This window comes from Melospiza melodia, chromosome 13, assembly GCF_035770615.1.
Source record: "Melospiza melodia melodia isolate bMelMel2 chromosome 13, bMelMel2.pri, whole genome shotgun sequence".
Taxonomy (NCBI): Eukaryota; Metazoa; Chordata; class Aves; order Passeriformes; family Passerellidae; genus Melospiza; species Melospiza melodia.
In genome coordinates this window covers 9,921,855-9,949,501 of record NC_086206.1, presented here as the reverse complement: position 1 = coordinate 9,949,501, position 27,647 = coordinate 9,921,855, and the positions used below count along the sequence as shown (strand labels likewise).

General features: G+C 40.1%; 1 long non-coding RNA gene across 1 annotated transcript; it reads left to right on the top strand.

Annotated features, from left to right (window-relative positions):
* Positions 1-325: 325 nt before the first annotated feature.
* Positions 326-24,428, top strand: LOC134424037 (uncharacterized). The gene is made up of 3 exons (XR_010029310.1): positions 326-434; positions 15,601-15,741; positions 22,860-24,428. It is a non-coding gene; the product is annotated as an uncharacterized LOC134424037 (long non-coding RNA).
* Positions 24,429-27,647: the final 3,219 nt, after the last annotated feature.

Sequence of the window (27,647 nt, the reverse complement as noted above, 5' to 3'; positions counted from 1 at the left end):
TTCCAAAGAAGGCAGGGCTGTTCATTCAGGTTGGCTGCTTGTATATTCTCTCAATTTGAAGCTGTGTGAATATATTTTACATTTTCCAAATGTATCTGTCACATCCTACCTTAATGGTGACAGCATATCACATCACACCGTGTCTCTGTCTCACTGCATCTACACTGGTGTCTAATGAATGCTGCTGCACAAAGGCTGAGCAGCTGAGTGAGCTCCTGCCTGACTCAGAGGCTTTTGCTCAGCCCTTTAGCTCTGCAGTTTGTGGCAGTTTCCCCCCTGTTACCCTGTGGCCAGGCTGCACTAACCCTCTGTCTGTTCTCAGGGCAGAGGAGGATGGGGAGAGGCTCCTTTCCACAGCTGAGCAGCACAGAAACGTTTCTGCAAGTTTGGAGCAAAGGGATGTTACCTGGGAGGAAGCACTGAGCACAGGCAAGGTAAGCCCTGGCCACACCTGACCAGGTGTAGCAGAGTTTTAAACCCTTTGCCACAGCAGTTTATGTCCACAACACCAGTAATGTGCAACAGTCCTTTATATCTTGGTATATTTTTTGTATATTCCTTCTGTTGCAGTTGCTCATTTGCTGAGTTTCCTCCACGAGTTGTGCAGCTTTTCAGTTTTAACTGCTTTGGTAATCTTTCTTCTCAAAAGGCCCAATACTTCAGCCTTGCCAATCAGGAGGAGAGCCTCTTGGCTGTGCTAACTGAGTTTGTGCCTGCCTCTGTGTATTGACTTCCTGTCATCTCTGAGATTAACTTAAAATAATTCTTGCCTTTAGTAGCCCTTTCCAGTTTTCCCCACTACCTTTGTAGGTTGTTCGTGCTGTGCTTTTCCTTTTCTAACTTAATTTTTTTTCTTGTTTGGAAGAACCCTGTTGATATTCAGTATTAGGGTCTCTGCTGGAAACCAGTAATATGTTCATTCTGGCTGCAGTATTGGCTCCCCACATCTCTGACTGGCTCCTCAGGAAAGGATGGAGATGGATACTGATATCTCTAGTTACTCTGTTGAGGACCCTACCGTTTTGCAAAACATGTGTCCATGGAGTTGAAAGCAACAAGGTGCTTCCTGATTTTTAAGTTAAAGCACTTAAACATAAACTTGCCAGCTCTGTATGCCTTCAGCTAGATAATGGAAGTACAAGAGTTGTTTTATATTTAAGCCAGCAGATAAAAGTGGCCTTTTGAAAAGTGGAACATTCCTTTAGCAGGAATCACAAGCAACAGTCAGCTGTTTTTAGGGTGGATGGCAAAAGTATGTTCATGAGGACAGATGTGAAGGATTGTTCTGTGTTTACATATAAGCCCAAGTGAGTGAGTTTGTTTCTTTGGCTAATAAGTTGCTTCAGTAAATACTGTTGAACCTGGCTGGCATGCTGCTATGTTGGGAAGTGCAATAGCAAAACTCATGGAAAGATTTTCTCTACATTGTAAAGTTGTACAATAGCTGAGGTTTGGTTTCTGTGTCTGTTTTGCCAAGGAGGTAAATTGTACCAGTGTCTTTGGCTGTTGTGGTTTGCTTTATTATCCATACTGGCTGGGACAATGGCTCTTCCCTCTCCCAGCTATGCATGGCAAAAGAGCCCAGGAGAATTATCCAATTGGTAGCTCATTAAATAAGTATCTATCCAGGCTCATGACTGAGCATGAAGTTTCTCATGTTTCAGAGTTAAAAGTTACAAGGGAATAAAATTCTTCTCACTAAATGATAGAGAAAACACAGTAGGAGGTATTTTGTTCAGGGAATACAAGCTATTGTCCTACCCTTGTCCAGAAGGCTACATACATCAAGCAGAAGATGTCTTCCTTACATTCCAGCTAAATCAATGTTATTTCTTCCAGAACACTGCTGCTTCCGTTTCTAGAGATAAAAAAACATAGCTCACTGTCAGGAGATAATTCCTTCTCTTGGGCTTTCTGTCCTTGACCAGTAGAAGTTTTTATTTTTCTTAGACAAGGAAGCCTTTCTTTATCCCTGGAAGATTAAATTGTCTTGCTGGTAGATCTGCCTTACTGAAGAAATGGAGGAGGAAAAGCAGATAGGGAAGAAATAGAAAAGAAAATAATTCAAGGTATCTTTATAGTCTCCTATTGTTAGGATGTCAATTACTACCATATATCACCTACACAGCAAACTTGTCATAGCTTGGGGTATTTTTTTTTCTCTCCACCTAGTAGAAAATGTATCAGTTATCCATATGAAATCTTTTTTATTGTGGGATTCATCTTTTAAGTATAGCTGTGATGCTCAGAGGGATTTACTTTTTTAACTTGCTATTCAGAAGGATGAATGTTTAAAGATCATAGTTTTTTAAACGCCAGTTGTGCATTCCATGGGAATAATTGAAGAAAATGATGCCCTTTTCAGCTTTTTGAGTTGGCACAGCTCTTGTCTGAGGTGCTGATGGCTCACACTACAGAGTGGTCACTGCTGGCAGATCCAGCTGGGGTCTCTGGTTTAGCTGTGACCCTCCTTTTGATGAGTGCAGAGTGCTTTAGTTGCTGTAAACATGGACTCTCCAAAACAGTGGTCAGGAGTAGAAAGGAGCTTTAGGGCCTGAGGAAAGGCCAGGCTGGCTCTGTAAGGGCCCAAAGGAGGCTCCCAGCTGCAGCTGGCAGGGGCAGGGTGCTGTCAGTGCCCCAGGCAGTGCTGTGGGTTCGGGGCTGTTTCAGCTCTCCTTGCTGACAGACTCTGCTGGGTGGGCAGGTCTTAGCAGTGAGCTCTTAGCTCTATCAGACATCCAGAGCAGCAGGAAAGGCAACCATTTATTCACAAAATGCATTGACTTGCAGACCTTAGATGCAGCTTTTCCCTTCTGTTGCTGCTGTGGGAACAAGAACTGACTTGTGTTCCTTGGAGCCCAGGTATTCATCCCACCCTTGGAAGGAGGGGCAGGTGCATCCCTACCCCCTGGCAGGGCTGGAGTGACCCTCTGAGAGCAGCTCCTGTCCTGAATGCTTTCCTTGGCAGCTTCAGCGTTGACTGTGGCCAGGAAAGGTTTGCCAGGAGGGCTCCCAGCCCTCCCTGGGGCAGAGGGAGGATAATGAAGGGAACTAAAAGGTGAGAGGTGTCTCCCTTGGTCAAGTTCTCCCTCCTTGATCCACCTAGTCCTTATGTAGAGTCAGCCCTCTATTCCTTTCAATTAGAGCTCCATCCTACTTTTCTGTCCCTTCCAGTTTGTGGATTTTAATCCTCTCTCAAGTCTGTTTCACTTTATTTCTTCTCTGCTTTCATGACTCAGGACATTTTTCCTTATTTCCTTCATGCTATGTCATTTCTTGTGTCTGGAACAGTGTCCTCCTTTTCTGAAAGGAAACATCAGTCCAGCAGGAGGATTAAAGGAGATTTTAAAATAAATTCGGAGGGAGTCTCAGAAACTGGAAGAAAATGGCAGGAAGTTTCAATTTGAGCGAGCTTTATTTCTGTATTGTATAATATAATTCATAATGTTATTGATATCTATAAAAGCATAAATAAAAGGCAGCAGTAGAGGTTAAAAAAAAATCAAAAGCTCTGTAAAAGATGTAAAATTAAATTTCAAAATACTGTAGAAGAGGGGGAAGGGCCAGAACCCCAAGTAGCAGGCTATTTGGAAAACAACAGCTTTGAGAAGGTGAGAAATAAAGCCAAAAGATGGAAGAAGCTCCCCCAAACCAGCAAAAGAAAGCCCATCTAGGCCAGTCTAAGTGAATAGGTTAGGAGCTGAACAGGAAGGGAAGGTTAAGCAGTTTTTGTTTACATTGTACACAGAAAGAAAAAATACCCACAAACTTTCCTCTGGGTAAAGGGGACCAGAGAAGCACTGACAATACAATTTGATTATATTGCTCAGACAATGTTTAAAACTACACAAACAATCTCTCAGCTTTCTCCTCAAACTTTCTCTCTGTCTTTAAATAACCAAAACAACCACAAACCACCACAAAATATAAATCTCAAAAATGAGCCATCAAAATGACAGATTCCTCTTTAAACTTACTCTTAGAGGTTAGATCACAAATTCTCTTCTGTTGTAATGAACATGATTAAAACCATAATATTTCCTTCTATGCTACCTTGAAAAGTAAACAATTCAATGGAGAATTATAATTATAAAATGTTCCATGCTCTACTCTCATTTAACACTGCATTTCATACCAGGTACAGCTGCAATTACCAGAAAAAGATTTGTATAACCTCTGTCAAATTTCCTACAAATGAAATTTTTCTCTGCTGCCAGTGTGGACCTACAACTTGTGGCATGATCCCAGTGCCACAAGGCACTTACGACCTTTGGTGAAAGAAAAGCAGAACTGAATGAGATTTGATGGGAGTACATCAATAAAATAATGATAAGTTGTATGAAAAGACACACCACATTGAGTTTATTTGTCATAAGCATTGTTATCATCATCTTGCCCTAGAAACTATTTTCAGGTTATAGGAATCTGCCTAACTTCCAACTTACATAGCAACTTTATTAATTTGTTTATTTATTTATTGAGGCAAATGGTGGTTTGCATCTGGTCTGGTGTGCAGCAATCTCTGCTTCACTGCATATTGCAACTGTTACCCTAAATGTTCTGCCCTGGGCCCTGCAGCATTAGGCACTGCTGTGTTGGAAACAAGGAATGCTGCCTCCAGTTGCACAGCAGGTAGGGAAATGGGTGAATCTTTCCTTTTCCTGTAAGAGAAGGGTTGCTGTTTCCCAGTTAGCTAAATTATTTTAAATCCAGGACAGATTTGATTTGGGAAGTGATGATGAAATCTCAGACAAAACAATGATTTTTAATTTATGATGTGTCAGGTTGCTCCTATGTCAGTTGTTACTTCTGCTTGGGTCCACTTTTCTCTTTTGCTGGTTGAATGTTAGGCATGTAAGGCCAGTGCATGTTACTAATATTGGGGTATTCAAGCCTTCTTTCCTTACAAATAAACAAATTCTAGGTTTGCCTTTTAAAACCTCAGATGTTTAATTTTTCTGTTGTGTTTCCACAATGTCATCTTAGTAAGCTGATTGGTTTGATTTGATTTGAGTTAATTCTAAATGGAAACAGAGAAATGGAATCTCTCTATCCCAGGCTAGAGGAGTAAAGACCAAGCTGAGTGACCATTCCCTGGTAGGCCCTGGGTGTGTCAGATCTGAGTTTAACTCCAGAGAGCCCTGATGGGCTGCTCAGCTCTTACCTGATACCACTTGCTAATGGGAACTGCCCTTGCAGAATTCTGTTAAGCATAATAAGGTACATATTGGATAAGAATAAAACCAGCTCAGCTTTGTTATGTGACTTGCATGCCTGGTAATGAATAGAAGGAAGGCACACACCTTCATGAACAGAGAAATTTAATAAAGTCTCTTCCTGGAGTTGCACCAGTGGGACTGAAAGTTTATTTCAGCATTCCAAGGGCAATAAAAATCTAAATTTAAACTCAAAATATACTCAAAAGAGTACCCAGAGGCTATGTGCTGTTCAAACTTTGTTTAGGTCATAACTGCTTATGTAAAGTTAGTTTACATCAGCAAGTCAGGCTTTGTTTTTGAGCAGAACCTCTGTTGCTAGGAAAGGCAGAGCAAGTGCAGGGGATGCATCTCAAAGTTCAGCTCTGCTTTAATTTTGCATTTAATTCAGCTCTTTACTGCTTAGTGCAGAGCTGTGTGGGGGGATTTGAGGCTCTTAACCTTCCTTGTGCAGACACTTCTAAATCTGTTCTGATCCATTCCCCTCGTTAGACATCTCAGATGTTTGGGGTTTCTGAAAGGAGAGGTGAAGAAGATGCCAGGTGAGGGTTTGCTGTAGCAGGTAAATGCCTGTTGTTATAAACACAGACTGGGAGGGCTGAGGATGAGCAGTAACCTGGTCCCAACCCTCACCTCAGAGTGTCACTGGTCCATTGTGTCTTGTGAAACCTGTCAGCCTGACTTTGCAGAACTGAACATTTCAACTTTTCTTAGAGCAGATATTGATGGGACTGGCTATAAGATGCTCTGTCTCTGGCTTCTGTGAGAGAAAACTGCAACTTTTCAAGCTTTTAAAATACAGTTTTGGGGAAATAATTAAAGTTACAAGCCATGTTTATTTATTCTTAGGGTTTTTTTCATTCTTTGAAATAGTTCTGCTATGGGAAGCATGCCCAATATTTAAGATATTTGATATCACAACAAAGATTGAAGACTAATTTACATAAAAATACCACTTATTATTTGTGAAAGGCCAAAAAAAGTTTCAATATATTGGGAGACTAATATGCATAAGATGTAATCTCCAAAACTGACAGTCGCTAAAACTGCAAATAAATACACAAAAAACCCAGCTGAAGAGAAACAGTTACATTTTATAAACAATAAGATATATTAAAAAATCCTCTAATAAGCATCTCTTGATAAAGGTTTCAACTTCTTTTTGTTTTTTCCGCACCTTGCAATCCCTCTTTCCTGTCAGCTCCTGTTTCAGGTACCCTCTGTCCATTTTACCTGCCTTCCCAGATGTACTTAGACCTCTTTTTTTCTTTTGCTATCTGTTTCACAATGACTGCTGCATGGATAACACTGCTGTTATATGGTAAACAACTTCACTCATTTGCATGCTATACTGATAATTTGAGGCTGTTGGTAATAAAATACTAATTTATTTTTAGCTGCATAGCTTGCAAGTAGTTGCAAGAAATCCATTTTTTTGGTTTCTTCATAGTTATTGTGTGGTATTTATATTGTGTGTTCTCCATAATCTCACTGAACCAACAGTGGCAGCTCTCTGTCTTTTTAGATTCATTACCCAGGAGTGAACACCAACAAGAGAATTGTACAAATGCAGCCATGTGCCCAAGAATGGCACAGATTGGCAAAGGCCTGGGTAAATGTCCTTCCAGCCATGTGCACGTTTTACCAAGAATTCACAGCACCTTTTTGTTTTATGTGAACATGGTGTGGTGTGTGGTGCTACCTACACAGTCCCCAGGAAATGTATAGAGAAGATGTGGTTACTGCTTGCCATTAAAAATTGCAGAGCTTCTATAAAAAAAAAACAAATTCAGCTTTAGTATCTTTCCCCTTCTCTTAAATAATATTATAGTAATTAAATTTTAATATGTAAGTTCTTTGTAGGTCATTAGTGGTATAACACTGCATATATGTGCCTCTTCAGAAAACAATTCAGTCCATAATCTCATAATGTTGATTCTACCTGGCAGTTTTATTTGAACTTAATTTCTTTTTCACCTAATGCTGTTACCCCAAGAGTTATGAGACAGACATCAGCTGACAGCGCCAGGGGAAGGATAGGTATTGATGACAGCATAAAAGCAAAAGGGGAGGAAAAAGAATAGCTATTGTAGCATTTATCAGTATTCTATTAATAGTCTGCTCAGACACAACTGTGGAATAAAACAGACATTCATACTGCAATTTCTTGCAAAGGTTGAAGCTATTCATCTGCATGGTTACAAGGCAGAAGTCTAAAGCTTTCAGGTATTATAGCTGTTTCATTGTATTGTTATAATCAGAAGCAACACCTTAAAAAGCCATTGCCTTGGGTGTAAATACTTTTTGGAAGGAATGTAGATACAGCCAGCCATCCTTCCTAGAGTGCTTTTTAAAATAGTGTCTTTACAGTTTAAAACAAAACTACAGCCAAATACTCTGAGCAGGGAACAGGGCCAGGACTCTTTAGTTTAGGCCTTAATTGACCATCCAGAGAAGTGGACAAAATGCCTCTTATTGTTTCCCATGTTTTTTTATTGTTTCAGTGAAGGAGAATGTTCTCACTGTGTGTACCCAGGTAGAGATAAGCACCACAAGAGCTGATGTTTTTTGTTATTGTAGAAGAGACTGGAGCAACAGGAGGGGAGACATGCCCAGAGACAGCTGCCAGGACTGGAAACCCAGGGATCCTGGGAATGTGTGTAATGCCCATGGAGAGCTTTGTAATCTGATCCTGGGCAGCAGCTGTGCCCTTACCTGTGCTCTCTTTCCTGCCCTCCTGGAATGGAGATGTTTTGGGCTGAAGCAGAGCTCCCTATTTGGGTCATGGGCTGGTTTCAGAGCGTGTAACTCTGCTGTCCTGAGACACCTGCATTAGGAGCTCTGGAGCAGAGACACTGACTCGGCCTCTGCAGGTGTCTCATTCTCTCTCCTTGATATTACAGAGCTCTTAGGGCAGCTGCTTTCTTAATTAGGCACCTCATCAAGTGTGGTCTGGTAGGGGAATGACAATGGGCTTTGTCACATTGAGAGTTATGAGGGCAAACTTGTGAAAACAAAGTAAGGGGGAATGAAACTAAAGGAAACCAAACAAACAAACCACACTAAAAAGCAAAAACCACACACAAAAAATGGGTCAGGTACTTGTTGGTGTTAGCCAACCCATGACCTGCTGCTACTTTTCATTACACTTACAAACTGAAACACAGTTAACATTTTCTTTCAAGTTCGAGGTCCTATTATAAAGAGCTCACTTCCTCTGTTACAATGTGATTTTTAAGCAAGGAGAAAGAATTGCTGTGAACAATGCAGATTGTCAAAGATGGAATTTCAAAAGGTCCAAAATATTCCTCAATTTTGTTGCAGTTACACAACAGTTTCCTCAAGAAAAATGGAGAATAATTAAAGAAAAATGTTTTTCACGTACTCAAATATTTCATTTTTGTTTTAGTGGACTCAGTCTGGTTTGTTTCAAGATGTGTAGAGAGGATTAAAAATTATTTGCCCCTGAACATTTTGAATTTCAAAAATGAGCTATTATGTTAGAATTCTTATTTTAAAACCTGGTTGAGAAAATGCATAGCTTATTTTACTTATTTAGAAAAGCTATGTTTTCCTACAGCTCTTTAAAGTAATGAATTTGTTCTTTTGAGAAATCCTGGATTCTGAAATTAAAACTGCCACTTGATTTTCAATTGGAATATTTTATTGTTGTAATTGTACAACAGAGGTACAATTGCAACTGGGATCCTTTATAAAACCTATTTAGTCAAAATATTAGGACACTGAAGTGGGTTCAGATTGCATTAGAGAGCACTTGCTATGTTCAGGATTCTTGGCAGAGAAAGGAAGAAAAAAATAAGCGATTCTATGTCAATGTTCCCAGTTTAAGATTTAATTATTCTATTCATTTTACATCATGTGCTCTTCTCTAATCAGTTGTGTGACTTTAGATTTTGCAAGCTGAGTGAGAAAATTTAAAGAAAGTCCTGCTTTCAGGTGGAATGGTTTTCCATGCTTAAAAGCTGAGTGATAATTGGATTCTGTTTCTAGGGACAAGGAGTATTTGGTAACTCTGTAATAATTACATTAAGGTCTCCTTGATTTTGCTGTTTGCACTAGCCAGCCCTTGAAAGGAAATATTTTGTGTGCACGTTTCTGTTGTCTGCCTTGTGTCAGAAAATGCATGTAAAATGCTACCCAGTCTGACACCTACTTTGTCTCCAGTGTTTTCCTTGTGTAAATGACTTCCCAGCTGCATGGAAATAGGAAAAATGTCTCCTGTTTCAAACAGAGCTTTCAGCATTCTGGAGGTTGTTCTTGAAGTCAATGGGAGGGAATCTAATTGCACTTGTTTTATATGAGATGAACCAGCTTGAGAAAGTCTGTGAGATGAACTTAGCTCTCCTTTATTTTGGTGAAAGTTTCTGGCATGCAAAATGAATTGATGAAATGAAATTAATGCCTCCGCTCATGTAGGAGAGATTTTGCAATGCACTTGTTTTTATCCAGTTTTATGAACATTGAGATTTCCACTGTCTCAAAGTTCTAAGAGGAAGCTTTAGTCCCTTTGGTAGCTGAAGTAAAAGGAGACACTTGAAATTATGAATGCAGAATTTAAAATTTAACATTAAAAAGGTGAAAAAAAAAACAGTTACAAGAGAGTAAGTTCTGCTGAAGGCACTTTTGTATTGCAATATTTTAGAAAAACTACTCACTAAAGATTTTTTTAACCCAGAAGCATATGAAGATAATTCTCTTTTTTTGACATGCTTTACCTTTACAAAGTTCCTGGGCTGTTGACAGGTACAACAAGACATGTGCTACCCTTACATGCTATTAGTGCAGCAGGCTTTGAAAAATGTCTAATGCATTGGCATATCTGACAATTTAGGGTATTAGTTAACAGTAAGACTTTGTAAATAGAGTGAATTTTAGCTCCAACTGCTGACTTGAGCATTCAGTCAACATCTGCAGTACAGGGCTGAACAACAAATAATGTCATTTTCTGCTCTAGAGATGGAAGTTGGCATTATACAGTGTGTATGGCTCAGCCTCAGAGCAGTGGTAATTGCAATGTATTGAAGTTTTGCATTGTAATAAAAATAGAGACCATTAGTGGATACCATTTATGTCATTAGTATTTAGTGGCTGTGTGTTGCAGCTTTTTTAGTGCTCATAAAACTGTCTCTGCTTGCAGATATGTGACAGCACTGATATAAATTTAAATGTTTAGAAATCCATAAGACATAAAATATAGATAGTAAATAGGGGCATAACATTATAGACAGAACCTTAATAATTTGGCACACAAATGTTTATATATTTGCATGTCTAGTGCAGAAATTAGCATAATGGTGCTCACATTTATACTACAGATGAACTTGATTAAGCAAAGAATAACAAGTGAATTAAAACTAAGGCACATCATGCAGAAGCATCAGAGAATATTTCAGGTCCCCAAAAGGGAATTTGTGGTGTTGAAAGGTACATCCTCTGAACACATCTGGTGGGATATTGATTTTTCTCTTTATAGACTTTTTACCAGTTACAGCACCTGTTCCACTAACTAGTATTACAGATGTTCTTAAGAAGTGATTATGTTAATTAAACAATAAAAAAGATAATAAAGTTGCTAACCCTAAGATAGAGATTGTCTGGCACTAAGTTAATAGTTCTGGGGCCAGCCAGCACAGGGAATGTCATGGTGTCCAGCCCAAAAGAGCAATATCTTGTCAGAAAACTAGAGGCTGGTGTGAGGGCAGGGAAGCAGCTGGCTGAGGAAAGACTTCTTTGGAGGATGGGGTGGGAAAGAGTCCATGAATATAGCACAGGAGAATTTTCCTAAATTCCAAATGTTGCACATGAGACAAGTGTGCAAGTCACAGTTTGGGCTTCCCACTACATGATTTTTGTTCAAGAAATTTGGAAGCCTGTTTGATTTCCATGCAGCAGACCTCTGGGAAAGCTGACTTTTTCTTTTTTTAAAGGAATGTCACTTCGATTCTGCTGGCAATTACACTAACATCTTTAAGAGGTTCCCACCAAAGTTGATTTTTCCTTAGGAAGTTGCCACCAAGGTTGATTTTCCTTTAAGAGACTTCTCTTTGTGCTTTACTGACCCTAGCTTGTGTGTCAGTGACAGACTTGAAGCAAGAAGTTCTGAGATTTGTCTTCTGCACACTCCATGCCCATTGTCCTCAGCTCTGACCTTTACATCCTGGAAACACCCTGCAGGTTTGTCACAGAGCTCTCAGGGCATTTGGAAATCAAATTATAGAGCACTAAGGAAGAACACAGAAAACTATAAAAACACTTCAGTCATTAAGAGCAAAGTGACAGCAAGCAGTGTTAGAGTATGAATCCTTCCAATTAATTTTCCTTTGAGAGTACTTTTTGTAACATTTTGAATTCTAAGTTTCTATGAATTCTTTGGCAACATTAGTTGTGTCTTTCAAAAGAAAAGAAAACCTTTGATAAACATTCTGAGTCTCTTGAATAAACAATGATAGTGCCCTGATTTCTTTGAATCCTCATAGTTGGGAAAGGTGATAGTTGGAATTTGCAAAAAGCTTATGGCTTACATTAATAGTTGTTAAGGTTATAAAATGAGATCCTTTTCAGAAGCTCAAGTAATAGCAGAAGCAAAACATAAGCTCTCTGTACAGTGAATATAAATAATTCTTTCTGTGGCTCCAAGTATTTCTTACAATCTTATTATGGAAAGTGTTAAACTGAAAATCATATTGCTCTTTTTAAAAACATATTTTCATCTGTTTATCCATACAAAACAGACCAAAATGTAAATCTGTAAAATGCTTTCCATCTTCAAAGCAGCTATTTATATGCATCTAAATTCTAAAATCTTTTTGAAACTTTAATTTTTATTTCTGATTATGGGATTCAGTGTCACTTCTTAGCACATTGAATGCTGATGGCTTTGAACATACAGTATGGCACAAAGCGATAACTTGTGCCCACTACCCTGCTGACAGCCAATTCTAAAGGAAAAGTCATTTTTATGCTGGAGTTTTGATTGATTTTAGAATTAAGGGAAATATTAAAGAGCATAACAAACTACTTTAATTCCTCTCTACACCACTATACACTTGTTACCTTATTTATCCAGTTAACAGCAGAGGTTGCATTCTGAAACTATTCTTCACTAGAATTACTAAACCCACTAAGTTTTAATGCAGGTGACAGATAAGTCTTGCAGTAAAGAATGGTGTTCTTGACTAGGTCTGTGCACACTTATCAAAAGCATATGTAAAGGGGGAAGAATATTGGAATGATAGAAGAGAAGTGGGCTCCCTATAATCTATTGTGTCATAAGGTAGAAGGCAAAAGACTGTTTGGATTTCTGGCAAAACCTGGGTGAACCTGAAAAAATGCTGTACTTCAAGGTATTTCTACTGGAATAATTGGATTAACTGTAGTTACCATTAAACCTGATGCTAAATCTGAGTGTAGCATATTCCCTTAAGCAGGACAAGTAGATGCAATGCTTTGAATTGGAAATGCAAGTTGTATTGGTGGTACTTGAAAGTACCAGTAGGACTGTGCAAAGCATATTTTCTTGATAATGTGTTTTCCTGTATTTTCTAACACCTATTTTTTAAGTTCACGCTTGTTCTGACTGCTGGGTGATACCTGGTATGTTGCTGCTCTCTTGTACTTCTGTCTGGCAGGTAGGCAGTGTGTCATCCCAGAGTCTTACAGGGCATCCAGCCTTATTAGATTACCCAAATTACTGCAGGTCACAGCTGAGATGCATTAGAGGAATTTAATAGGAAAGCTCACCCAATATGGGCTCTGCTGTTCTTAGGGCTCCTTATTGCTTTCATAAGAAGTGAGGGAGATTATTGAAAGACGTATTTATAAAATACCTAGTGCAGTGCAGCTACACTCCAGGTTTATGCCAAATTAGGTGCTGAACCTGAATGGATTCGGGCATCTGCTGCAGTGCAGATTACAGGTCACCCTGTGCCCTCACACATGGAGGTTGGCCTCCTCCTGCTTTGTTTAATCCATCTACAAAATTGAGAAAAACAAGGAGCTTCATGAAGAAACAGGTATGCATCTGGGTACAACTGCCCTGGGTAAATAAATTATAAAGACAGAGGCTCAGCTGAAGGAATAATAAAGGAAATAGAAAGGAAGGAAACACAAGTCTCTTTTCTCCTACACGCATTTGTCATTAACTTAGTGGTGTGCTGTGTCTCCATTTATTGGGTGTGTTAAGTCTCACTGGACTTGCAGCAGAACAGATCTGGGGTCATTGTCTTTCCCTGCAATTCAGTGCATGAGAAGCACTATGTGGTTAGGTTTATTGGAGGGAACATAGGCACAGGCTTTAGTGACTTGTGAATGAATCAATAAAGCATGTTCCTGTAGGTTTCTGAATTGTCTCTTTCATTAAGAATGGAATTGGACAGCAGAAGATTGATTTCTGTGGCAAATCAGAGGGGTTTTTTTTAGACCTTAGTTTAAACTGTGGGTTTTTGAAGTAAAAAAGTGCCATCAAAAATATACAAGATTGGCACTGCTAAAAGGATCATAAATAGTTTAAATTTCTTTTTTCAGAAGATTTTTTTTTAAACTCAGAATTACATGAGACCTGATCTTTAGCAATGCCCAGAGCTGACTAAATGAATGGCAACCTGCTAAGCTCCTACAGGTGAGGATCATGGCTTACAGAGTACTGGATATGGTGTTGGGTAAAAGCTATTTGGAAGGGCAAACATTTACAAAAAATGTTACTGCTAAGGTTTTAACTGAGATTTGTGTTGCTTACAGCAGCTCTTGACAATGAAGCATGCTGTGTGGTGATTATACAGGTATGGAACTGTGTTAAGTTTTGGCAGAGAGCTGTTTGATTCTCCTTATTTTTGCAGCATCACCATATGGCTATGAAATTCTGAGGAAACTTACCTTTACAGAGTTGGTTTCTCTGAAAATTCTTTTCTTGCATGGCACATCCAGGCTTACTTAAACGTGGCAGTGCACCTTGACAGTGCTGTTTTAGGACAGTATAATTTGCTTGTAGATAACACAGTGTCCATCTTGGGGGCAGGGCTTTTAGTACACATATGTGCCTTTATCATCCTGAATCAGTTTTACTTTCATGGACAGACAAGGGTAGTGCTGCATATGCATTTCTTAATTTTTTAATAGGCTCATCAAGTCAAATTTTGTATTTCCAAATCCTCAGGGAAATGGAGAAACGTGGATGAGCCACAGTGCTGAGTCTAGACAAAAATTAGCTGAATCTAAATCAAGAGCAGCATCAACAGTGATACGTAGAAGCACATAGCTGTATTAAGAATTGATAATTTGCCAGGCATTGTTTTCCACATAGGCAATGTTGTAAGATGTGGACTATCAATAAGCTGCATATTCCAAAACAAGTTTAAACCAAATATTTTATCACAAAATGTGTCATCACCTGTTGTATCAACTTATCTCTAGCTTGCATGTGCATACCTGCAGAGGATGATGGTGTTTTCTAGTAATTCTCTTGAGAGGCAGTTACATTAATTTTCTAGTAATTGTTATGTAGGAATTACAAGCTACCTACATGTAAAGAGTTTATGAATTATTCATTGTTTGGTGCAAACATGAATCTCAATTCTGTCCTGTTGTCCCCTCACTGGGGTCTTGTGTAGACATCCTCCCCAGCTGACTGCAGAAGCATGTTTGTACCTGAAGGGTGCCCATAAATGCTACTCATACAGAATTAAAATGTTGCTGTTGTGGTGCAGTGAGAGATGAGGGTGATACACGGCCCTAGTAGGGGTTTCTAGTTCAATTGTCTGTTACACAATCACAATTTGTGATACTGTTTTTGCATTGTTGTGTCACAAACACTGGCAGTCAGGGACTTACTGAAGATGGGCAAACTGCAGGATCTATAGGCCTGGGTAAGGCACCCAAAGTCTCTAGCAGTTTTTCAGATCTTAATGAGAGGTGGAGTTTTCTCTCAGTGTTTTCAGGCATAAATCTTTCCCTTTTCAATAGTGTATCAATTTTTGCAGACTGCCTTGTCACCCAGGGCAGGAGGAAGTGAGCTGGGCGTTTGTGCTTTTTGTCTAGAGCAGAGCATTGGTTGGGATGAACATCAGCAGAAGTTACTGAGGAGTTTTCCCAGGCAGGGTTTTAATATTGTCTTTCATGTCCAGAGGAGAATGCAGCCTCAGCCATGGGGGTTTCTCTGAAGTCATTATTAATGTAATAGCCATAATTAAGGGTCTGTCCCACTGGAGAGTAAGAAAGGAGTAAGAGACTGATCTTTACTCATTGTTGTGTTTGCAGAAGGGGTTATGCAGCACTCACTGGCTACAACCTGATAGCTGTCATTCTAGGGGACTGTTTTTGTGCTCGCTAAAGATGAATTAGTGCACATTATTTATCTTGATTTTTACAGGATCCATTGCAAAGCACGTCCAGTAAAGGAAGACCTTTATTCTTTCTTACTCACAAGAAATATCTGTCAAGTCACTGAGTGGTTTGATTGAATGAGAGCAGTGAAACTGCTTTCTATGGTGGAAGATTTTTAAAAAGAGAGGTGAGTGGCATATTTTTCAAAATTTGGCTGTGGTTGTATGGCAGAAAATGTGAAGTCCAGTAAGTGAGTTGCCCAAAAATTAGAAGCATCCCTCAGAGGTGTGGGAAGGTGCTCTCTGTGTTAAACTAGTCATCATTTCCCCATGAGTGTGTCCCAAAAAGGAGTGTATTTAGGTCTACTCAGGAAGAAGAGATGTCCTTGATTCTGAGCTTTGAGGATCCTTCATGGTAAAGAGGATGGAACACAAGCATGCAATGGCTTTCACATTTCTGAGTGGTGGGACTGCCCATAGCTTTGAGGAGTGCAGCCCATTCAGGTTGTGGTGTACCAGCAGAACGTGGGCTGCCAAAGCCCTGCATGGAGGGAAGGACAAGTCAGAGTGGGAGTGACAGCCTGACAAGTTCAGATGAGAAGTGGGGTAATAAATGTGTGGGGTAATAAATACTGGTGTAAGCCACTGAGACAATGGATTTTCCATTTACAGATTAACACTGGAAGCATTTCAATAGGATGTGTTTTACTCAGACAGGAGTTGTGGGGATTGATGCAGAAATAACTGAGTGAAAATCTCATATGAGATTAGACCAGAATGTCTGATGGCCACTTGAGATCTTATTAAAATTTTAAATGTTAAACTGGAATCTCTTTATGTTAGATTTGAATGGCACTTCTTGGTGGACTTCTCAATAGCCCAAGTGGCATTGAGGCTTCCATGGGACTGTAATTTTGCACGAGCCCATGCTGCATGCCTGAGGACACTTGGCCTTCTAACCCTTGCTTGGGTAATACAGACAGCCAGAGTGGACCCAAGCAGCTAGAAGAGACAAATGTGTTGTGGATGAAAAGGAAAGGAGAGTCAGTGAATATTAAAAAACACCACTGTCATAGAAGGATAACATTGTATTTTGGCTCAAGTTCCACAGATGGGTATTTAAAGCCCTCATGTAAATGTGATGAAGTGAAGGGCTGAGACAGTTCCCCTGACTTCAGTGGGATCATTTTGAAGAATAGGGTTAAGTGATTCTTAGTGGACTGGGACAGAGAAGAATACTGACAACATGGTTATCTTTTGCATCTAGGGCTCTTTTTCAATCTCTGATAAAATTTGAACCATAAAGAAGAATACATAGTAGCAAATTGAAGAAGAAATAAAAAGATCCAGAATGAAAATTCTTGAGGCTTAGCAGAGGAAGGGGAAAACATATAAGCCTAAGAAGTGCACATGGAAGTAGTGGCCAGTTAGTGACATTCATCACTGTTTAGGGATGACAAACACTCTGGAGCCATAGGGGGAATAGGAGTAGGGTCTTTACTGAAATTCCCCAGACTGAAATAAGGCTACTTCAGTCTGTAAAGAAGTATTTTCCAGAGCTTGTTAATTGGGTTGATATTTTGTTAAAACAGAACAGTCAACCAGTGATGTTGAACTATGCTATTTTAATGTTCATAGGTAGATGTTATATTAATTTGTGAAAAAAATTTCTTTTGATTTTTCTGTGTAGAAAAATAAATAATTTCAGTTTAAGAGGTCATGCTAAAGTGAAAAATTAAGCATTTATCCAAACCAAAATTCTTTTGTAATTTCATGTGGTAGGAACACGGAGTCCCTTAGGCATTTACAGTGCTTGGAAATGACTGTCTTACCTGGAACTCTGGGTCACTTCTCAGCTCAGGTTCACAGGTTGGTCTGGGTCATAATTATCACAAGAATTAGCTGAAGACCATAGCAATTAACTATTTTTATGGCTTATTATCATATTCTAAATACTAAATTGTTCTGTCAAATAGTCTTAGGGAGATTTGATAGCTGACCAACAGACAGTGCACTGCCTTTGCTTACATACTTAAGCTACAAGTATTTCTAGGAAGATATAGCTTATTAATTCATTATTATTTTATTGATGTTCAATTGATGTCTGATTAAATATAAATTAGACACTTGGTAATAATAATGTAATAGGATGAGGCAGGTGAGATTCCCCCAGGATAGTTTGTAATGAAGCTTCAAATTTTTAATAATCTAAAACTCATAAATAAATTATTACAGGTGAAACAAATGCAAAAATACTGAAATAAGCTATAAAAAGATTAAGTGCTGGTGAAGAGACACGTAATCTGCTGGGAGATGTGTGTGAGAACGTGCATTTGGCACTAAGTCATGTCACTCAGAATCAGCACTCCCCTCTCCTTCCAATCATTTCATATTTAGGTGTGGAGCCACCCCTCCTATCCCATTATTATGCTGCACCATCCTGTTGCCAGACATTTTGCTTTGCCTGGGAACAGTGTTAATTTAATGCACTCAGGTGACCCCAGAGGCACTGGAATGACACGGCAGCAGCAGCCCAGAGTGCTGCAGTGATTCCTGCTGCTCACAGAGCTCAGGCCTCTTCTGGACAGTTGTCTGTGAACTCTTCAGGGAGAAGTCAGGGGGAGCTGTCTCTTTGACCACACTGTCAGTGCTGAGAAGGACACATCCTCTCACTTAGCTACAGCTTTCATCTTTTCCTTGGAAGACAGATTTCCCAGGTGCTCCTCTGTTTTCCTAGTTAGCAGGGAGACCATGTCTCCCTTAGATAAGAAAAAAAAAGAAAGGAGAACTTACCCTTATGTAAGGAAAGAAGGAAGTAGAAAAGGAGAGGATTCTGATAGTGTATTTGCTGGTTTTGGTGGGGGGGGGGGTTGGGTCCCCAATATCCTACAAAGATTTCAAGAGATCTGAACCCCCCCATTTCTTCAGTAGAAACAGCACCATTATCTCAGCCTTGAAAGACAGAGTGAGATTCCAAGGCAATACTCAGTGTCTGTATTTTAGACTCGCCATAGTGGCATCTGCAGAAACTCAGCACTTTGTGAAAGCTGCTGGTAATTTGAAGAGTTAAGTCATGCAGCAGGTTAGTAAATGTAAAGAACCTTAGTTGCTAAGATAAATTTTACAATATTTCCATCAGCGAAAGTAAGGGATACACAAAAGCCTGAAAATCTGGCCCTGTGACCATAGTTACTGGTTTAGACTTTCACCTAAAATTATATTCCAAGAATCTGATAGTTATTGAATGACCAAGGGGCTGTAAACTAGAAATTTGGCAGAGAAAAAGACAAGTATGCTGCTTTTCTGATGTGAGAGACCTTGGTTGCTAGGAGGAAAGCATTCAAGTGTTTGCTTATGTTTTGCTGGGGTGTTAACAGTGTGGGATAAACAGATAACACCACGCCTCTTAAATAAGATTTTCTTAAACAGTGAAACTATTCCCTAATGAAGAAATTGCAGTAATCACATTTCTGTAAAAATAGGGAGTTATTACAGCACTATGTAATTAAAGTGCTGTATTTTTCCAACAAAAATCTGCTGGCAAATAAATTTTTGTATATTTTTGTAATTGGAGATTTTGAAATCAACTTGTTGAAACACAGAAAATTGTTGCCTCTCCATTTCAGGGTAAGGAGAGAGGAGTCACATGTGTGATTTGCAGCATCCATAGCAGAATTATGTTCTTTTTGGTAGATGTGGTTATTCCTGTGCATCTGCCAGGAGGCCCAGGGGTACAGAAAACACATCCAGCTTGAATCATTCTTCCCTTTTTCCATGATGTGCTAGGCCAGCATGGTCTGGTGGAACTGTTTGCAGTTCCTGTCCATACCCTTGCTGACACTTCTCTGGGGAACCACATTAAGCAATTGCTTGGGTCACCAGATGTCTGTGCCTCCTCTTTTGTGTGGCAGTGAAGGCTGGGCTTGGGAGAAGGTCCTGCCCTGCTCTTGATGTTGTTTGCACATTGCCCAGATTTCTTGTGACTTGTGTCAGTGTGACAAAAAGCCCTTCCCAGGCTCTGCTTGCTGCCTTGGATGTAGGAGTGCTGTTAGAGATGAATAAATGCTTTGCAAGATCCCTGCCACTTTCTCATGCAGGAATTAGAGAAGTCTCAAGGCCAGTTTTACATTTTAGGCACCTCTCTTTTGCCATTTTGTTGTCCTGCAAGAAAATAAGATTCAAATTACGTCAAGCACAGCACCTTCTGCTTCAACTTTGATGCAAAGGTCTTATAATTGAGAGAATTTATGCGTGTAAGAACTGAAAGATTAAATAGACATTAAACAGGCATTTAAGCTGTTTGGAGCCCTATGTGCCTCTGCTGTGTGTACATAAAGCTCAGCTCAGGGACTGTAACAAACATTCTGCAGCCTCCAGAGATACCTACAAATTTGTAGTTCTGTATTTGCCCTTGTCTCCCTTTAAAAGGCTCCTGTTGCTGCACATCTTTATTCAAAGTTACCTCTGGTGAGGCAGAGTAGAGCATTTATAGTAATTGGTAATCAAAAGGAAAGAGGAAACAAGGAAACAAAGGAAAAGGCCAATAATACAAGACAATTATTAAGTGCCAAATATAATTTGTCAAAGGAGTTCCTTCTAAATTGGACGAATGCAGCATTTTTTCAGATCAATACTGCCTCAGTACCAGCACAGTTCTGGTAGCTTTTGGCTAACAAATAAGAAGAATTGATATGTCCTAGGTGTAAACATTAAGACCAAAGAACTTAGTGGATTAATGAACCTTGACTGTGGTCAGGTATTGTGTAATCTTGCCAATAGGTCTTGACTGTGGTCAGGTGTGCTGCAAAACTGGGACTGGCAATATGCAAGGGTTGAAGCTGGCACAAATCACATCCATGGCCTGATTAGCTATGAGCCAGCCTCATAGATCAGCACATCCAGAAGTTCAAAGCTCCACAGCAAACTGAGCTCAGTAGTAAATATTATCAGGGGGTACATGCCCTGGTTCTTGGTGATCTTAGTAGGAAAACATGTCTTGAATTCAGAGTTTGAGCTGCCTATCAGAGGAAGTGCATTAAGTATTTAAGCCAGCTGTTGCTCATCTTCATCCACACATCTTACCCAGCTTGAGGCATTTAATTACCAATATAAGGTGTTCTTGCTGTGACTTAGTACAAAATTATATTCTTACCCTATGTAACTATAGGTTAAATACTGTGTTTTATTTCCAAATACATGGTGGGAATAGAGAAGCAGGTGTCATACAACAGAGGGGCAACCTCATAACAGGAAATGGCAATTCAACTAAAGCTTCAGAGGGGGAATGATATTCTGGGTACTTCATAGACCAGAACACCCTGGTAGCCTGCTGACAGAAGGAGGCAGCTCATTGTTCCTTAGCTGGTGTTCATTAGCCCTCACTCTGCCATAGAAGCCCCTGGCTCTGGCAGCAGAATTCTACATCTGTGGAAATAAAGCCCTCACAGTATAAGCCAACCATTAAAACTTGATGAGTCCCAAGAAACAGTGTTTGTACTGGAACTCAGGCATCCTAATTCACAACCAGCACAGCTTACTTGAGACCAGACCCAGTGGGGCACTCTGGTATCCCCTGGGAGGGAGGAGTCATCCATATGTGTGCACACCTACAAATCCCTGCATCTGGCAGCCTCACACCTTCCTGAAGACAGCTCTGCAGCAGGAAGGAGCATCACAGCTGCATTTTTCATCAGGAGAATATGCTAATTTCTGCTGCAACAACTGTATATTACCTGGAAATTATTCTCTCCAGTCTCTTGGGTTCGCTTTATCTGTGGTTGTGTTTAGAATCCCCAAATAATTACATAATAGGTAGAAGATACCTGATAATATAACAGGCCTTTTCTATTCTTTCTAAAGCTGTATTGATATAATTTTTTACATGTCATTGTGTATTTCTCAACATCAATCCATTGTGAATCATGCAGACACATCAGTGAAAGAACAGAACCTGCTGCACCCTGTGAGCAACAAGAAATTTCAGCTGCATGACTGCAGAAGGGCTTTGCAAGACCACGAGTAATTTTTATATTCAGAGTTAAATAGAGCAATAAGATGGAATTTCAGCTTTAGTGCAATGGATTGCAGCTCTTCAGTCAATCAAATTATAGTTCAATCAGTTCATTTTAATCACTTCTCTGGAGAGAAGTAAACCCCTATGTTGAAGAATATGCAGCAATTTTATTGATGGAAAGTTTAATTGTTTCATTTTTCCTTACCGTCTGTAACATACTAGACTTTTAATCAGTGGGAACTGAAGTTATAATGAAGTAAAGTCCACTTTCCACAGTTCACAACTAGCTGAAAATAATTGGGTTGAGACTCCCATCCAGACAGTGTAATGCCTCTGGCATTTTCCTGAAAACTACACTTAATTGCTTTGCTGATGTTGTTAAGTGGTCCTAAGGGGGATGAAGTAGTAAAGCTGCTCACATATGCAGGGAAACAATACACAAAAAATGTCTTACAAGGTCCTTAAAGGAGGACCAACTAGTGACTAGAAGACAATATATTGCACTTTTCTCCCCCTTTTGGGAAAAGTGCAATATATTATACTAGAGAGAATACACAGGAGAGGCTGATAAAATAAACTGGAAATTCTATAAACACTATTTTTATTTAAGGGCAGTAAGCTTGGGAGCCAAAATACAGAAAACGTCAAGGCAGAGCTCCTGCAATCAAACCTGCATCTTTAGGCTAGCCCAAGTTGCTTGGCATTTTTATGCTGAACACTGGTGAGCTGCTGCCTGTCTTCAGCACCTTGGCCTGAGGAACAGATGTACTCTTGTCCCCAGGGAGGGAGGACAGCTTGCTCTCTGTTCTCTAAAGTGACAGGATGTGAGCCAGCCATGAGCTGAAAGCCTTGTCCAGGCATCAGTGGGACCAGCACATGTACCCTGTTAGGCTCTAAATGTAGCCAGAGAAGGAATAACACTGGCATATCTCCTTATTTACTGCATTCTTAGGAGACCCTCCATGATTGTATGGCAATTGTTAAAAATGATGAATTAACTGACAGTCTCAAGGATATTCTGATGAAGAAATGCAATAGCTGTTTAATGGAGAAAAATATTTATTTAAGCTACTGCCCACTGAAATCAGTGTTAGAGCTGGAGCTGTTTTGTGGAGAACTATAGAGCTAATTTAGATTTTTTTAAGTGAGGGGCTTTTGTTGGGGCAGTTTTTTGTCCCTGTTTATTTAGGTATGTGGGCACAGTAAAGTCTCTCTCAACAACCTGACCTTCCTTGGCTGCTATTTGTGTAAACTTCAGTATGACCTTTGCTTATTCTGTTCTTGCTTTTACAGGCTCTGAACTGAACGACTACCCCCTGACAACTCTGTAGAAAGGAACATAGGCAAAATTGAGCCATGGGGTTCTAAAGCTAAAATCTTAAAAGTTCCCTTGACCCTATATCTGATCCCAGGAGCCTTTGAGAGTCTCTGAGTTGGCACCTCAAATTTTGGCCAGCACCTGAAATTATGCTTTTTCCACTGAAACAGGCTGAAGTCTAGACAGGACTCAAGTACCTTGACAGGTAGCCCCATGTTAGCCTGACCATTCCCCCTAATATTAATAAACTTTAACACGTATTTCTCCTGTGGTGAAATAATCCCCTCCCATGTGCTGGAAGCGCCAACCATCTGCCAAGGAAATCAGCCCTCGGTGAGAAAGTGCCCTGTGTCCAACTCACTCTGCTTGCCTGTCTCTGGGAGAACAGCCCAGCAGCAGCAGTGCTTGGGCTCTGCTCTTCCTGGGCTCCTGTTTTATCATGAGCAATGTGAATGCTTTGCAATGGTTTCAGCAAATGCACCAAATGAGGACTGCGTTGTGACAACTGTTGGGAGACGGTGCTTGGGTTTTGTATTCTCAGAGATGCTGAGGGACTGGAGGAGCCTGGCAAATCTACAGTGCAGAGGGCAAATAACCAACCTGGTGTGGCTGGCTGAAATTTGCCTGTGTTGTCTGGCTGGTTTAGAGGGTTCCCTGCCCTGAACCTTCTTTTGGGGACTGGGTTGCTGTCCCAGAAGAAGTTCTTCTGGAGCTGTAAATGCAGTCCCATGCAGCAGCACAGCTGCCAGCTGGCCTATATTGCCAAGCAGAGCTGCTTGCTGGGGCTCACATGCTTTAAAGTCTTAGCCTGGGTCTCAGTGGAAACAAGGAGGAGAATGATTTGACACACATTCCCCTGATTTGACATACTGTGTGCTTACAACATGGTGTGTCCTCCACAGGAAATCCAAAGTACATGTTGCTGTGCAGGCACAAATCTGACTGTTCCCGATAAACTGTTCATGTGGAAAGATACAATTTTCATGGTTGTCATCAAAGCCAGTGTATGTATTCATTTGTGGAAGCATGTCAGACACCATATGTCACTAATATGCCTTTGATATGATGGTGTCTGAATCATTTTTTTAACTATCGAATGGCATATGTTTAAATGTAAGCATCTGTTCTGTGTTTGTACTGACTCTATTATTTATTCTTTATTTCTTATTTTCTTTTGACTAAAAGTTTGATTTAAACCTAGAAAAAGTGTGGGATTCATCTTATTTTTAAAGAAGTAGAATTTTGGTAGTATTTCAGCATGTGGCCAATGTGTATCTTCTCAAGGACGAGAAGGTAATTTAAAAGATAATTTTTCTCTTTTCAGTAATCAGAAAAAAATCAGTTCCCAGGCAAAACAAAGATTATATTTGGATTATATTTGACTACAAGTTTGTTAAATGAAAAAAATATTGTTTTAGTGTTGAGCAGGTTCTGCAATGTATGGATTTGCTGAAAATAAGTCCTTGTAAGAGCCATATGTTACACCATGATGACAGTAAATTGGTTCTATGCAGAAACTTTTCTGATTCAGTTAAAGAACTTGCTGTATAATAAATGACTTAATAAAGAAATGAAATAATACACTATGTTTGTTAGGCTATTCATTATACATGGAGGAAACTCAAAACCAGTGTCACAACAAAGGGACTCAAAAGTAGTTATTGCAACTCATCAATCAACGGAGCCACTGCAGCACCCTTCAGGAGGCTACAGCCAGCCTAAAAGGCACCGTTTGGGCAAAAGCAGGGAATGATACTTTACTATGATAGGAAAACAAGAAGAGACTTTACGAGCCAACTGGGGATACCGGGAGAGTCCAGACAAGAGTCTCCAATGCTCAAGTACAGGAAAAGACCTGTAAAGAAGCAGCCACATTGGCACATGGCGGCAGGAAGAGGCCCATCAAGAAGTAGCCATGGCGGCACACTGTGAATTACAGAGCTACTCAGTGACCCCTAAAGCCGGGCTCTGTGCGTGTCCCACGGCTATGGCATTCTGCCTTTCAGTAAGAATAACAAATGTCACTCTTGGTGGACTTAGGCAGCCTGGGCTTCGTATTCTGTTTGTAAAGTTTGGCTCAGGCCTTTAACAGGCCAACAGCCATTGCATATAACATTGGAAAATCAAATCTGCCTAAATCCAAAAGCTTTATGTCACTGTCACAGAGTTGTAACATTTCATAGCCACAGCTTAAAACGAACCACATCAAAACAAAGCAGGAGCAGCCGAGTGCAGCTGGTTTGTAAAACACGCCCTGAGCAGCCCAGAGCGCACCTGCGGCCATGGCAGAGCCCTGCCCGGGCGGCCGGGACCAGGGGCCTCGGAATCAGTCAGTGCCATCTTGTGGCATTTCAGGATATTGAAACGCCCCTGAGCGACAGTAACTGCGAATGTCCTTGGAATCCACCACGATTCCAAGAATTGCAATGGTGCCGCATACAAAGCTCGTACAGATACATTTGCTCGGCCATAGCTGCTGCGGCTGTGCATGGAGAGGCTCAGCACCTGAATGATTAATGAGGCAAACGCCTACCAATTATGGCTCATTGGAGGGGCACAGATTAATGCCTGTAATTAGAAATCCCGGGAACAGATGGAGAATTTTGCAATATCAAAAGCCTGCTCCTTATTAGCCGTGCCCTGCGCTGGGCAAGCAGAGCTGCAGGCCCTGGTCTGTCCTGCGCAGCCCTGACCTGGGACAGAGCCGGCACCCGGAGCTGGGCTGGTGTGCACCCCCGGGGCTGGGCTGGTACCTGCACCCCCCAAGGCAAGGCTGAGCTGTGCTGAAAGCCTCTGTGCAGCCCCCATCACCCACCCACTGGGGACCCTGCGAGCAGCACAAGTTTGATGCTCAGAGATGGCTGCTGCTGCATCTCTTGTATGTAGGGGGATAGAATATAAGAATATAAAGATAGTGCAGAAAGTAATCTTACCCCTAAGGAGTTGCAGCTGGGCCAATTAGCAAAGAATTGTTAGGAACAGGCCTGACTTTAACAGGCCACAGCTGTAAGCAGTGAGAGGAAGAGTGCAATAAAAGAATGGGGTGGCTGGGTGAGAAGGGAGCTGGAGTCAGTGGCTGCTTTGTGAAGAAGGAAGAGTCAGTGCTCTGAGGAGCTGCCCACAAAAAGCACGAAGAAGTTATGAAACTTATGGGGTTAGGAGACAACAGTATGGAGCCCCTGTGATAAGATGTCAACACTTGTAGCCTCAAACCTTTCCCCTCCAGATCCCCAACACTCATTCCTGGGACACCAGCCTGAGCCTGGGACATGGGAGCAGCTGCTATTACTGACTCAATAAAAAAATTTAGAAAAGTATTCTGATTACCTACTCTGCCCACCCCCTTAAATAGGTGGAAAGGGCCTATAAGCCTTCAAGTTATCATTTTGGACATTTACTAACCATATAAAATGAGAAAATGCATAATATAATTTGATACACACATAATATTGTCCTACTCTATAAAGCAATTTATATACTATAAACATAGAACACATCCAATAGATAAAGTATTAATGAACGAATATATATAAAGGTATATATAAATATATATAAAGGTATATCTATAAAATATGCATATAAATATGTTGTTTATAGAATTTAAAATATATAATTAAATTATAATAAATTTCAAAGTAATAATATATAATTTTCTATATATTGTGTGTTTATGTATAACTAGAAAATGTGCTGTTTCCCAATAATCACTGCTGCAGTACCAGAAGAAGACACATACTTTTCCTAGCAGTGTAACATTTATTGCATAAAAAGGAAGGAAATAATAGGAAATGGAACAAGACTAGAACCAGCTCTGAGGCCCATTCAATCAGCTGGGGGCCAGGGGAACAGAACATCCTTTCTTTACTGCATCAGAGGGTGCTGAGGGAAGGGGGGCAGATCCCTGTGTCTCTGTAGGTGACAGCATGGCTCACTAAACCTTTAATTCTTCCTGTCTCATTGCCCACTTTGGCACTGGTCAAGCATCCCAGACACTCACCCAAAAGGCTTTTAGGGAGTGGTTATGTTGTAGTTACAAACTCAGAGTAATTTCTGCTCTCTACCTTCTCCACTTCTATCAATCATTCAGAGATTTTTCTTTCTCTTTCCGTGACCCCAGATTTAACTGTTTTTAAGGGAAACACAATGTCAGTTTTATCAAATCTTCTGAAAAGAGAATCACTTTCACACCATACAAGTTTCATTCAAGGACTTGAGCCCTGATGCTCATTCAGTATAATTTTAGTAAATAGTGAGCTTTTCTTAGAGCTTTGCTGGGAAGTAGTTTGTTGTACAGTTGCCAAATACAATTGTGGTGGGTTTGCTTTAGGGTTTATTGCAGAGCACTGAATCCTGTTATAATATCTCTTTTTGAGGACAGCAGAAATGCTCTGATTGCAGACATACAAAAATTTTAGAACTTACAAGGAGTCAATTAAAGTAAATTGAAAACTGATTTTTTTTTCCTATTAATTTGATCACAAAGACAAAAAAATCACTGTATGATAATTTCATTGTTCTGAACTGCCACTATGGTTAGTTACACATGTGACTAATGGGTTCCCTCTGACCTGAACAAGGCCTGAACCCTTCTTGTTTTCCAAACTAGGCAAACTGAGTTTTTATCTTCTATTAGGGTAAGCTGCTTTATTAACACAAAGTAATCTTCCAAATACTTTGAAGCCAATATGATAATTACAACATAATTGATTGCAATTATTTCTTTTCCTAAGATGAAAGCAAATAATATTTCTGGCAAGTGTCTC